The following is a 15,587-nucleotide window of genomic DNA, read 5'->3' on the forward strand; positions in this document are numbered from 1 at the left end:
TCGCAGAGGATGAGATGAAGCAAAGGTTGATTCAGGGGTCAAGTTGAGCAAAGAAAAAATACTATTTTCTGCCAGAACATATTCCTTGAGATTGTCTTTGACGATCTTCCATATGGAAGAGCTCAACAGGTTCAGGTTATGAACAATAGCATGGTTCCACTCTTTCCAAGTATTCCAGAGTAGAAAGCCTAAGACTAGGATCTAGGTTCTGTTCACTATCGGGTTTTTGAAGCGCACCCTCTTCTAGTTATTGATCTTTGAAAGCATACCTTCGATGTCCAGATCCAATGGGCCAAACAAGTTTCCCACCTCTATCCATACTTCATTGACTATTTGGAAAATGTTCAATATATGATTCATGTTCTCCTCTTGTTGTTTGCACATTGGGTATTGAGATGGATCAATAAAGCCTTTCTTGAGTAGTCGGTCCCAAGTCAATATTTTCTTGTGACCTAACAACCACAGGAAGTGAAAAATTTTGGGCCAAAGTTTCCACCCGCAGACTTTCTCCCACAAACCTCCTCTTTGAATTTCTTGAGTGTTGATCTTGAGTAGATAAGCCTCTTTAGCAGAGAATGAGCCCCATGATTTATACCCCTAGCAAAGCTTGTCTATATCTACGAAGATGGGAATATGTCTCTCCCACAAAGAATTAATCAGGACCGCCCAACTATCCGGGGGATCAACTATTTTCTAGTCTCGAGCTGATTTCCAATTATGCTAATCAGATTGAGAAGGAGTCTCCGACCAGAATTCCACAACTGTCCCGTTCTTTAGCTGGATCAGGCTTTCTTTCATACCTTGCAGAGAGACATTTAAATCTAAGTGTGATAACTGTTGTCAAGATTCTTCCCATAAGAGAGTGGTGGAACCATTCCTGATCTCCCAAAGGAAGTGGTCTCAAAGTAGAAAACTATTATGATAGGCTAAGTCCCAGATGCTGAACCAACAGACGCGGAAGGGTCATGAAGGAGGGAGGCTTGAGATATTCCTTGCCCATATTTTTGGTTCGATATGTTCTTCCATTGCTTAGTGCCACCTTGGACCCATCTCCACCAAAGCTTTGCGCCCATGAACGTGTTTAGATGTTCAAGGTCCCTCAACCCTAATCCACCATGAGATTTTGGGAGGCAGAGCTTGTCCTAGACCACCAGGGACCATTTTTCTTTTCCAATTTAGCACCTTGCCATAATTTGCGACATATTGAAGCCAACTATTTATATATGATTTTGGGAGCTAGGAGGACCAAGCGCTGATAAATAAGAATGGATTGCAGTACCAATTTCAGAAGAGTGGCTTGACCAACAATGTTTAGTACACGAAAGGTCCAATTGGCCAGACGCTTCAAAAACTTGTTACAAAATTCCTTCCAACAAGCAATATTATCTACTTATTAATTAGCTCTTCACATTCTATTATTTCTTATTCACTTTGTCATCCTCTTAATAACCATTTTCAACACTTAAAACTTAACTATAAGCCTCTTTCATAAAATGCACTTTCAACATACCAATTTTTTTCCAAATACACGTATTAAAATCATCCACAATTTTATCAATCTTCTCTTCATACAAAACATAGTTTCAAGTTGTTTTTAATTTTTATCATCTAAAAATGAACATCTTTTATCTTATTTCACATCAATGAACTAAATTTAAAAATATTTTTTGTTAAATGAAAAATTATATAAATACTACTTACCTCATACTAACAAGATTAGGTAATATACTTCTTTACGTTATAGTTAAGAAAATGTGTTTCCCCTTGAAAAGTTATAAATTCAAATCTAGAAAGATAGAGTATGTAAACCTTTATAAACTTTAAGAAAATAATTACATCATAAGGCGTTCCCCTCTGAAAATAACTCCCCTTAAAGCTATCTGTCATCACTGTGCGACATTATATTATGTGTTAGACGATTAGAGTATTGTCAATCGTTCAATCAAGGGAAGGTAGTTGGGTGGTTGGAACTGTTTAGGATATTGAAACAGTTGCGATTGACTGACCCGTGTTCCGACTCCAGAGTTTCCAGCACCATCTAAACACCGAATGTTATCTGTAGCAAGGGGCCTTTGTAAAACTGGGGCACCATTCTGATTAATCTCCCATAATTTGTTGTCTGGTTCAATACCACCATACCTTGGTAACATGGTAACTTTGCGCTCTCTGAATATCCCCTAAAATCGTCTGTTAGGCCCGATTCCAAACAAGGGTGCATTTCGAAATCTTACGGACACTTCTTTTTATTGGGAACAAAGGTTTATGCAGACCAATCCTCGACATAGTTTTCCTTGCAACTTAGGCCCTTTCCTCATCCCCCAGACTTACAGAAGGAAAGAGATTGGCCATAATTTTCTCCACCATAGCTTTTGGCGAGGTTACTTTAGTAGCTTCGGTATTCTGTTTTATCCTTGGGAAGAATATTTCTATGCATCGCGCCTTTATGAAATATTCTGTAGAAATCGCAGAGAAAGTCAACTATATAAAATAGATGTCTACAACCAAGATGTTCGACGCAACTCGAGGATTTAGTCCACACAACCTATGGAAGGGCCCCCAGTGTGATTTTGTTATTCCAACAAGGGAGCTTGCAAACAGGTAACCTTTTAAAAAGTCTGAAGCTTTTTCTATCATTTGTAGTCTGACTTGATATTGGAAATTTTCAAAAAGTTCATTTGAAATTTCTTTATGCTTATGACTTCAGAAATTCCATGTAAGAAATGTTTTATAATGCAAGCCCATGTTGAATTTGAGGTTTATGTTGGAGTAGTTGGCCTTCATTCATCCTCTGTATATGGAGGTGCTCCCTATGGTCCACACGAATTTGCAGGTTTATGTGAGGTGGTTAAGTTAGGGTGTATTTTAGGTTTTGACGATGGTGCAGTAAATTGACAACTTACACAAGCTCTGGAGATATCTAGCTAAGTGCCCCAAATGATACCTTCAGTCCTGATGACTTGAAGTTGAAAGAGTTGTTCATGGGATCTTTTGCAAGCCGAAAATTTTCATGGCATCCTAACCCTTCTGATCCCAACATACCATTGGACTCATTGTTCTCAATTTATATCCATATTAGAGCTCAGAACATATCCCAAGCAATAAAAAAGGTTGACATCTATGTTTCAAATGACATCTCTTTGCAAAAATAATACTATAGAAAATATGGATATAAGTGGAAATCATATCAATTCCAAATGTGCTCAAGAGTTCAGGAAGGTCCTTCAGGAAAATAGGACTCTGAAACATTTGAATATGTCAAACACTAGCATGAGTGATAAGGGTGTTTCCTACATTATAGCTGCTCTGTTTTGAACCATACCTTGCAATCCTTTCAACTTGAAAGAAATCCGATGGGAGGAGAAGGAATTGATCATTTTCTCAATTCTCTTAGTAGGTTCAAACTAGGCTAGCCTCAAGCAAATACTTCTCTAAAATTTTTATCCATTGGGGGACCTCAGAGTAAATAAATTCAATGGGAGGAGAAGGAATAAATAATTTTCTCCGTCCTCTTAGTAGGTTCAAACCAGGCTAGCCTCAAGCAAATACTTCTATAAATTTTTTGTCCATTGGGGGACCTCAGAATTAAATGGGTATTTTGCGTGTAAGTGCATTGGTGCAGATGATCTTCAAAAACCATAGTTTGCTAAAATTTGCTATAAATGATGACCGTAGCATGAGCGCAGCTGATTTCATCAAAATTCTTGTAGCTCTTCAAAGAAATGCAGCTTTGAAGTCCCTGTCTTTGAAGGGATGTAAAAGAGTTGCGTGAGATGCAGTACTTGAAGATAATTGGATACATTGTAGGTAAAAACTTGGCTTGAAGAGATTGATCTGAATGGAACTCCACTTCAAGCCTCTCGTAAAACTAGTCATGTTCACCAACAGCTTGGACAAAATGCCAATGTCGAGCCAGAGATTGATTTTCTTGAAGACATGCCCATGACAGTGCCCAAAACTGCTAGATTTTTCCTCTGTGTATAAGAATTTACAGGCAAGATTTATGACTTTCCCTATTCACCCTTAAACAATTTCTCATTATAGACAAAGGTAAAGGCAACGATCCAATCTACTTCTATATATTGTTGAAATATTCAGTGAGGACAATGATAATATATTATAAATAGTACTTAAAAACAACTATAGATAGATCGAGCGATCATGCAATGACCACGAGGAAGATTATTCATTATTTGGAATAAAATAAAATATGACCTAAAAAGAGGCTTAAGCTTTTAAATATTCATAAGAGTAAGAAAATTTTATAGTTTTTGAAATTATATTACTTATCCTTATTATGAATGTTATTAAGTATTCCATGATAAACTGGAAAACCAAGATTGATTTTTCCAATTCAAATGACCAATATCTACAACTTTGGCTACAGGTAAAACAACTCTATGTAATTCCATATTGCAGAGTTTGCTTGAGCCAAGATTCCATCAGTAGACCAAATAAAAACTCTTGTGAACCCAGTTGAACCCATCACAAGAACTCAGGGTATCAAAATTAAGGTCCTGGAAGATGATGATACTAGAATCTCAATTTGGGACCTTGTGGGTCAACATGAGTTCCATGCTTTTCATGATATCATGTTCCCTGGTCCTGGGAGCCCATCTTTCTTTCTCATAATTTGCAGCTTGTTCAGAAAACTAGATAATAGACAACCCAAAAAGCTTCAAGAACTTGAAGAAGATATAGTATATTGGCTAATATTTATTGTGTTCAATTCTAGAAGATAAGAATCCTTTCTCACTCATGTCACAGTTTTCACTCATATTGATGAAACTTCTGAAAGTTCAGAATTGTACTTATCAACGGTCCAATGCGTTTATAGGCTTAGGGATCATTTCACCGACTTTGTTGAATTATCCCCAACTGTATATACAGTGGATGCAAGGTCATCTGGTTCAGTGAATAAGGTTTCTCATCATGTGCAGTAAACAACGATTTTTTTTTAGAAAGAGTTCCCAAAATTTATTGATGCGATGACTTAAGAGTGTTGTTGTTCAGTTGGAAATTTGAGCATTCCAACAAGCTAGTTATGATATGGGAAGAGTTTTATTAACTGTGTGAAATGAATATTCCAACGCTGAGAATATAGTCTCACTATGATGACCCCACAAAGTTTGAAGAGAGGCGAAGAGTCATAACATGCTCTTTGCATAAAGATGGAGAAATAATCTATTTTCAAGAGCTTACAAAATGGCAATGCCAAGCCACAGATTGATTTTCTGGAATACATGCCCATGATAGTACCCGAAACTGCTAGAGTTTTCCTCTGTGGACAAGAATTTGCAGGGAAGATTTATGACTTTCCCTATTCACCCTTAATAAATTTCTCATTATACACAAAGGTAAAGGAAACAATCCAATCTACTTCTATATATTGTTGAAATATTCAGTGCGGATATGATAATATATTATATATAATACTTAAAAACAACTATAGATAGATAGATTGATCATGCAATGACCACGAGGAAGATTATTCATTATTTGGAATAAAATAAAATATGACCTAAAAAGAGGTTTAAGCTTTTCAAAATTCATAAGAGTAAGAAAATTTTATAGCTTATGAAATTAGATGACTTATCCTTGTTATGAATGTTATTACGTATTCCATGATAAATTGGACAACCAAGATTACTTTTCCAATTGAAAAGACCAATATCTGCAATTTTGGCTACAGGTAAAACAACTCTATGTAATTCCATATTGCAGAGTTTTTCTCGAGCTAAGATTCCATCAGTAGACCAAATAAAAACTCTTGTGAACCCATCACAAGAACTCAGGGTATCAAAATCAAGGTCCTGGGAGATGATGATACTAGAATCTCAATTTGGGGCCTTGCGGGTTAGCATGAGTTCCATGCTTTTCATGATCTCATGTTGATACAAATGGGATCCATGAAGAATAATCAAAAGAACCATGGTTGTATTAGTTCGGGATAGACATCAAAGAATTCAGAACAACAATCAAAACACCTCTAAACTAGTGGCGGTTGGTAGCTAGCGTGGAACGACGAGGACCTTGGTCAAAGCGCGCTGACCGAGGCCCATGGAGACTGCGCGGGAAGAAAAATTAGCCCCTGGGAGGCCCAGATCGGGAAACAGAGGGAGTTTTTGATGTGCGATTAGCGCTTAGCACTAATCGCGCATTGCTGGGTGAAAACCCTCGCAATGGAGAAGCCCCGAGCGCTCGGTCGCAGGGAGAGATGGGAGAACCGTGGGGAAAGGCTAAAAGCTAAAAGGCGGGACCTGCTCTGAAAAATCGGCAGTATTGATCGGGGGCACCCTCAAGCAGTAAGCAGAATTGGCAAAAACAGAGCGATCCCACTCAGCGGTCGACGCGTGGCAAGCCGGGGAGAGAGAAAACCGTCGTTGATCGCGTGCTAACGGTCGAGCAAGCCAACCGCGTGAAACGTGCATATGGCATTGGATTTGGAGGCCCTAGATCTAACGACTGAGATTGCGCCCGATGGGAAAGCGGAATCGATGGGGGATTAAGCCGCAGTTTGTAAAGATTTAACGTCCGACTTGATTGCCAAGGTGACAGGAGACTCATTCCACGACGTAATCGAAGAATTGAACCGATGAAGTAGGCTGGCGCCATTTACAGGAGGAGATGTGGCCACTCCCTGTGAGCCTGATGATGACACCGAACAGGGAACTCCAAGCGCAGCTGCAGTAGGCAATTCGATGGAGGTGGAAGAGGAATCAAACAGCCATGAGCTCAAATGGCCTTAAAGCCATGAACAGAGAACAAAAGACACATGGAGAGGAAGAACTGAAGACAGAAAATAGAGAAGCAAAGAAGATAGTGAAGCAAAAAAAAGTAGAAAGAAGACAGAGGGTCGAGCTGACCAAAGGCAGCGTTGAGCACTAGAGAGCTTGAGAGATTCGAGCCATCCCCGAGAGGATCTGTCAGACCAGAGAGGTCGAGGAGCTAGTAGGAAAAGAGTCTGTGCACTCCAGTGGCTTGGGCAATCCAAGAACCACCCTGCCAAGCAAATCTGTTTCAGGAAACTCATATTGAGCTCCTGCATTGTAATTCTCTGCTAAAAACACAATAAAATAAGGCCACCATTGAGAGCTGGACCGAAGATGTAGCCTTGGAGGATAGGGTAAACTCCTTATTAATTTATTGTGTTCTTGTATTTGTTTACTATATTTCTCTATTGTCTTTCCATTTCAAGTGTCTGTGTATTTGCAATCTGATCGATCCATTGCCTAAATAACATAGACACACACACCAGCACATGAGTCTGTAATACCTTTATTCAATAAATCTTTAACTGAGGTCACTCATAGGGTGATTATCAGATCAAGTGGTATCAGAGCTTTAGGCTGTAAGGTTAGACAAGCTTGTGTTGGTTTAGCTGTTGAATGCTCACTAGATCAAAGCTCAAATTAGGAGAAGGAGAGTTGGTCGAAACTAATCCTGAAATTGGGAGAGTCTATCCTCAGAAGACAATGTCAGAGGAAGGTTCTGTGGGGCCAGACCCTCAATTCATAGAAAGTTTCCTAGCTATAAAGTCTATGGTAGAAGAAATGTATAGGGACTTTAGAAAGCATATAAGGTTCTAAACAAGATAAAGAAGAAGATGAGTCTCACTTCCATGACCACTCCAAAGGAAAAGGGAAAGAGGAAAGCTTTCTCACACCTCCTAATAGCCCTGTGCATAACAAGAAAGCAACTTTGATCAAGCTAGATGTTAAATTTGACTTGCCTATATATGATGGAGAGATAAATGTTGAAAATTTGGACAATTGGATTAGACAAATTGATGTGTATTGTAGAGTACAGAACATCGACTCAGACAAAAGCAAGATTCAGCTGGCAAGCCTATGCCTGGGAGGCACTGCCTTGGTTTGGTGGGAAGGCAGAACCCAAGCTGATATGAAAAGGCATGGTAAGACTATCTCTGTTTGGAATGAATTTGTTTCTACAATCAAAAAGCAATTCTATCCATTGGCCTACATGCAAAAATCCATGATGAGTTGGCAAACTCTTCGGCAGTTGAAGGGGCAAAGTGTGCAAGGGTATACTCAAGAATTTAGAAAGAGAGCATTGATTCTAGGGATCTCGTTAGACTCATCAGAGACTCTTTTGAAGTACATTGGTGGTCTACACAACTACATGAGGCATACCATCCTCATGTTTAATCCCACTAGTATAGATGAGGTATCCATACAAGCTACTCATCTAGAAGCTAGAGGAAAGAATGGAAATCTAGAATTGGGGGACCATCCCAACCCACTGCAAGAAAGAGCAAGGAGAAAAGAAAGCAGAAGTGGAAAGCAAGGAAGGCTAACACTACATAGAAAAGCAAAGCTTCATGCACTCACTGTAAAATGGATGGGCATGATGATGAGAATTGTTGGATTTTGCATCCAGAGCTGAGACCTAAGAAGTTCGAGGGCAAGAAGAAGAAGACTACTGCAGCTATTCAGAAAGATTTGGGGTCAGACTCGGGAGATGAAACAACTCTTGCCACCACAGGTATAAAAGGTAAGAATTCTGAAGCATCTACTAGTAATTATGCTCAATCTGTTATTGATGAGGAAAATGAGAGAAAAAGACATGAGCTTTTCCATATTCGAGTTGTTTCCAAATGTCAGAAGATTGATACTTTGTTTGATAGTGGCTCACAAGTAAATTTAATTTCTGAAGCAATTGTAAAGAAATTGGGATTAGCAACTACACCTTATAAGAAACCATACCCATTAGGATGGTTGAATGATAAAGCACAACTACGTAACCGAAGAATTGAACCAACGAAGCAGGCTGCTGCCGTTTATAGGAGGACATGTGGCCCCTCCCTGTTAGCCTAATGATGACGCCGAACAAGGAACTCCAAGCGTAGCTGCAGTAGGCAATCCGATGGAGGTGGAAGAGGAATCGAAAAGCCATGAGCTCAACTGGCCTTAAAGCCATGAACAGAGAACAGAAGACACACGAAGAGGAAGAACCGAAGACAGAAGATAGAAAACAGAGAAGCAAAGAAGACAGTGAAGCAAAAAAAAATCAAAAAGAAGACAGAGGTCCGAGTTGATCAAAGGCACCGTTGAGCACCAGAGAGCTTGAGAGATTCAAGCCATCCTTGAGAGGATCTGTCAGACCAGAGAGGTCGAAGAGCTGGTAGGAAAAGAGTCTGTGCACTCTAGTGGCTTGGGGAATCCAAGAACCACCCTGCCAAGCAAATCTGTTTCAGGAAACTCATATTGAGCTCCTGCATTGAAATTCTTTGCTTAAGACACAATAAAATAAGGCCACCATTGAGAGCTGGACCGGAGATGTAGTCCTGGAGGATAGGGTGAACTCCTTATTAATTTCTTGTGTCCTTGTATTTGCTTACTGTATTTATCTACTGTCTTTCCATTTCAAGTGTCTGTGTATTTTCAATCTGATCGATTCGTTGCCTAAATAACATAGACACACACACCAGCACATGAGTCTGTAATACCTTTATTCAATAAATCTTTAAACGAGGTCACTAAGATTTATCGTTTCCAATTCCAGAAGAGCAAGATCCTTTCCCACTCATGTCACAGTTTTCACTCATATTGATAAAAATTCTGAAAGTTCAAAATTGTACTTATCAACGGTCCAATATGTTTACATGCTTAGGGATCATTTCATTGGTTTTCTTGAATTATCCCAAACCGTATATACAATGGATGCAAGGTCATCTGGTTCAGTGAATAAAGTTGCTCATCATGTGCAACAAACAACCAAAACAATTTTAGAAATGGTTCCCAAAATTTAACGAGTATGCGATGACTTAAGAGTGTTGTTGTTCAATTGGAAATTTAAGCATTCCAACAAGCCAGTTATGATATGGGAAGATTTTTCTCAACTATGTGAAATGAAGATTCCAACACTGAGAATACAGTCTCGCTATGATGACCCCACAAAGGTTGAAGAGAGGCGAAGATCCATAGCATGGTCTATGCATAAAGCTAGAGAAATCATCTATTTTCAAGAGCTTACAAAATGCCAATGTCGAGCCACAAATTTATTTTCTGGAAGACATGCCCATGACAATGCCAAAAACTGTTAGAGTTTTCCTCTGTGGACAAGAATTTGCAGGGAAGATTTATGACTTTCCCTATTCACCCTTATTCAATTTCTCATTATACACAAAGGTAAAGGTAACGATCCAATCTGCTTCTATATATTGTTGAAATATTCAGTGAGGAAAATGATAATATATTATATATAATACTTAAAAACAACTATAGATAGATAGATCGATCATGCAATGACCACGAGGAAGATTATTCATTATTTGGAATCAAATAAAATATGACCTAAAAAGAGGTTTAAGCTTTTCAAAATTCATAAGAGTAAGAAAATTTTACAGTTTTTGAAATTAGATGACTTATCCTTGTTATGAATGTTATTAGGTATTCCATGATAAATTGGACAACCAAGATTATTTTTCCAATTCAAATGACCAATATCTGCAATTTTGGCTATAGGTAAAACAACTCTATGTAATTCCATATTGCAGAGTTTGCTCGAGCCAAGATTCCATCAGTAGACCAAATAAAAACTCTTGTGAACCCAGTTGAACCCATCACAAGAACTCAGGGTATCAAAATCAAGGTCCTGGAAGATGATGATACTAGAATCTCAATTTGGGACCTTGCGGGTCAACATGAGTTCCATGATTTTCATGATCTCATGTTCCTTGGTCCTCCGGGCCCATCTTTCTTTCTCATAATTTGCAGACTGTTTAGAAAACCAAACAACAGACAACCCAAAAAGCTTCAAGAACTCGAAGAAGATATAGTATATTATCTAACATTTATTGTTTCCAGTTCCAGAAGAGCAGAATCCTTTCTCTCTCATGTCACAATTTTCACTCATATTGATAAAACTTCTAAAAGTTCAGAATTGTACTTATCAACGGTCCAATGTGTTTACAAGCTTATGGATCGTTTCACTGGCTTTGTTGAATTATCCCCAACAGTATATACAGTGGATGCAAGGTCATCTGGTTTAGTGAATAAGGTTGCTCATCATGTGCAAAAAACAACCAAAATAATTTTAGAAAGGGTTCCCAAAATTTACCAAGTATGCGATGAATTAAGAATGTTGTTGTTCAATTGGAAATCTGAGCATTTCAACAAGTCAGTTATGAAATGGGAATAGTTTTCTCAACTATGTGAAACGAATATTCCAGCACTGAGAATACAATCTCGCTATGATGACCCCATAAAGGTTGAAGAGAGGTGAAGACCCATAACATGATCTTTGCATAAATATGGAGGAATAATCTATTTTCAAGAGCTTACAAAATGCCAATGCTGAGCCACAGATTGATTTTTTGGAAGACATGCCCATGACAATGCCCAAAACTACTAGAGTTTTCCTCTGTGGACAAGAATTTGCAGGCAATATTTATGACTTTGTTTATTCACCCTTAATCATTTTCTCATTATACACAAAGGTAAAGGCAACAATCCAATCTACTTCTATATATTGTTGAAATATTTAGTGAGGACAATGATAATATATTATATATAATACTTAAAACAACTATAGATAGATATATCGATCATGCAGTGGCCATGAGGAAGATTATTCATTATTTGGAATAAAATAAAATATGACCTATAAAGAGGTTTAAGCTTTTCAAAATTCATAAGAGTAAGAAAATTTTACAGTTTTTGAAATTAGACGACTTATCCTTGTTATGAATGTTATTAGGTATTCCATGATAAATTGGACAACCAAGGTTCATTTTTCCAATTCAAATGACCAATATCTGTAACTTTGGCTGCAGGTAAAACAAATCTATGTAATTCCATATTGCAGAGTTTTGCTCGAGCCAAGATTCCATCTGTAGACGAAATAAAAAATCTTGTGAACCCAGTTGAACCCATCACTAGAATTCAAGTTATCAAAATCAAGGTCCTGGAAGATGATGATACTAGAATCTCAATTTGGGACCTTGTGGGTCAGCATGAGTTCCATGCTTTTCATGATCTCGTGTTCCCTGGTCCCGGGAGCCCATTTTTCTTTCTCATAATTTGCAACCTATTCAAAAAAGTAGACAACAAATAACCCAAAAAGCTTCAAGAACTTGAAGAAGACATAGTATATTGGCTAAGATTTATTATTTCCAATTCCAGAAGAGTAGAATACTTTCTCACTCATGTCACAGTTTTCACTCATATTGATTAAACTTCTGAAAGTTCAGAATTGTACTTCTCAGCAGTCTAATGCATTTACAGGCTTAGGGATCGTTTCATTGGCTTTGTTGAATTATCCCAAACCGTATATACAGTGGATGCAAGGTCATCTAGTTCAATGAATAAGTTTTCTCATCGTGTGCAACAAACGACCAAAACAATTTTAGAAAGGTTTCCCAAAATTTACCGAGTATGCTATGACTTAAGAGTGCTTTTGTTCAATTGGAAATCTGAGCATTCCAACAAGCCAGTTATGAGATGGGAATAGTTTGCTCAACTGTGTGAAATGAATATTCCAACACTCAGAATACAGTCTCGCTATGATGACCCCATAAAGGTTTAAGAGAGGCGAAGAGCCATAACATGATCTTTGCACAAAGCTGGATAAATCATCTATTTTCAAGAGCTTCATTTCATCATAGTGAACTGTGAGTGGTTTTGTGAGGAATTCCTTGGACGTCTAGTAAGACTGAACAACAAAATTCAATCTACTTTGGATCGACAACAAAGGGGATTTACAACTAGAAAAGAGTTGGAGGTGATTTTAAGAGAATCTTTACAGGGTTCAGTACCCGGATTTGGTCCCAGAATTTTTGAGAATGTGCACCCAAGTGACCTTGTGAGCATGATGTTGAAACTAGAACTATGTTATGAACAAGATCCTGGCAATCACAATTCGAAGCTTTTCATACCTGCAATACTGGAGAAAGGTCGGTACAAGCCACAAACATGGCATCTAGGTGGATCGGAGAAGAATAGGAGACACGACTGATTTATTCTAGATATCAGAGATCTCATGTCCTGTTTACTGCTCAACCTCGGATAGAGTTGAAGCTGGATATCATATTCCCTGGGGTGCAAGGCATAATATGTTAGATTCACCCACTTATCCATTTAAGGAAAACTGATTCATGATTGTAAGAAAGAGCTTCTACTTGAAGATTGTGAGCCATTACGTAATCACTCCCCCATGTCTGTCTATCTATCTATCTCCCCAAGGAAATTCTTGACTATTACATGCAAATGGGGATACAATGCTTATGTCTCCAACGCATCCATTTGTTCATGGAAGGCAGGGAACACAGGGAATGCATCAAGGAACAAAATGAATGCTTCCATATGGTTCACTCTAATTATCCAACAATGCTTCAATGACCAGTTTGGAATCTCTCCGGATAATCAACTCTTAGATCTCTCTTTGTAAAGAAATATTTAAGCCTCTTAGAACTGTCCTGAATTCTCCTTCATCATTGGGACTACATTCCAGGCCTTCCATATTTGAAATAGAAAAACTATTGGAGAAATTTCATAGATGGCTACTTGTGCCAATAACCAGGGATTTTCCTTTATTTCCCTGTGAAAATGGAATCTCTAGAAATCCAACATGATATCATCTGGATCAGATTCTATCAACGAAGACTTGGAATGAACCATAAAATCCTTCTATGGAATGAAGAAAACAGAACCAAACACATGTAGCTTCCTCGAGTTGTGAGATGTATTTGCTTCATTGAAATTTCAAGTGTTGAAAAGTGTTGTTTGCATGCATTGACTAGAGGTGATAAAATGATATGAAATATGTCAAATATAGTCATGATGTGCATTGGCTTTTGTGTGAAGAGTCAATACTAGCTAGATTTTATAGATGCTCAAAAAATTCTCACTTTTTTCATGGATTATACACAAAGACAGAGTAGGGAATGATAATTTTGTATTGGGAGAAACATATAAAGAGCCTTGGATTTCTGTGGTTCCTGATTTGTTACTAATTATTTCATAGTCTAGAGTTGTTGTTTAAACTAAAATATCAAGTTCAACGTGTGCTCATCTAGTTTGAGCATCCATCAATTAATTTAAGACAATATTTGATTTATTTTTTGTTCAAGATTTTCAGTGAGGGATAAAAATCTTAAATGATAAATCTTTTCTCTGTACTAGAAGTCTAGATTTTATAATTTATATCAATATCATATTTACTGATATGTATACATGAATTTCTTCAAGGTAAAACATTTGCATTTGTGTTGCGTATTGTGGAGTCGTTAACAAATGGTCCAAATGCCAAAGGTAGGAATACAACCTATGGAAGGGCCCCCATTGTGATTGTGTTAGTTCCAACAAGGGAGCTTGCAAAACAGGTAGCCTTTTAAAAAGTTTGGAGCTTTGTCTATCATCTGTAGTTTGACTTGATATTGAAATTGTTCAAAAAGTTCATTTGTAATTTATTTATGCTTGTGACTTCAGGAATTCCATGTAAGAAATGTTTTGTAATGCAGGTCCATGTTGACTTTGAGGTTTATGGTGGAGCAGTTGGCCTTCATTCATCCTCTGTATATGGAGGTGCTCCCTATGGTCCACAAGAATATGCATTGCATAGAGGTGTGGATATCATTGTTGGTACACTTGGGCGCATTAAGGTGACAATTCAATATATTTTGTATATTGTTTGTGCACAAATGTCATGGGAAGACACTTCATAGTCACTTTTCTCTTCTAAAGGCTAAGATATAAAATGGGTGAGATGATTTTCACTAAGTATTATCTGTGTCCTCTAGTGGAAATTAAATATGCATTTTAAAGAACAAATTGACAACTCCTCCTTTGGTAACATATCAAATTATCAAAATAGTTAACTAAAGAGTATGCTAATAAAATGAAAACATCCCCACCTGTCTACCATTAAAACATAAGCCAAAATCTACAATTTGGTTGCTTGGTTGGTAAAGTGGGGGCATTGTTATGCCCCCCACCAAGGTGAATGTCTTGTGGGTGAAATTTGGTTTATTAGGATACCCACCCAGTTGCAGCATCTTAGCAAAAGGGTAGCTTCCTCGAGTTGTGAGATGTATCTGCTTCATTGTAATGTCAAGTGTTGAAAAGTGTTGCTTGCATGCATTGACTGGAAGTGATAAAATGATATGAAATATGTCAAATATAGTCATGACGTGCATTAGCTTTTGTGTGAGGAGTCAGGACTAGCTAGCTTTTATAGATGCTCAACAATTTCTCACTTTTTGCATGGATTATACACTAGGACAGAACATGCTGTGATAATTTTTTATTGGGAGAAACATATAAAGAGCCCTAGCTTTCTGTGGTTCCTGATTTGTTACTACTTATTCCATAGTTTAGAGTTGTTGTTCAGACTAAAATATCAAGTTCAGTGTGTGCTCATCTGGTTTGAGCATCCATCAATTAATTTAAGACAATATTTGATTTATTTTTTGTTCAAGTTTTTCAGTGAGGGATAATCAGTTAAACTCTTAAATGATAAATCTTTTCTCTGAACTAGAAGTCTAGATTTTATAATTTAAATCAATATCATATTTACTGATATGTATACATGAATTTGTTCAGGGTAAAACATTGGCATTTGTGTTGCCT

General features: G+C 37.6%; 1 pseudogene; it reads left to right on the top strand.

Annotated features, from left to right (window-relative positions):
- The first annotated feature begins 3,126 nt into the window (after positions 1-3,126).
- On the top strand, positions 3,127-14,683 carry LOC149207850 (protein TORNADO 1-like; annotated as a pseudogene).
- The last annotated feature ends 904 nt before the right edge of the window (positions 14,684-15,587 follow it).

This window comes from Pinus tabuliformis, chromosome 1_2 (genome assembly GCF_031772625.1).
Source record: "Pinus tabuliformis cultivar Carrire ecotype Pingquan chromosome 1_2, CPIR1, whole genome shotgun sequence".
In the NCBI taxonomy this organism is placed as follows: Eukaryota; Viridiplantae; Streptophyta; class Pinopsida; order Pinales; family Pinaceae; genus Pinus; species Pinus tabuliformis.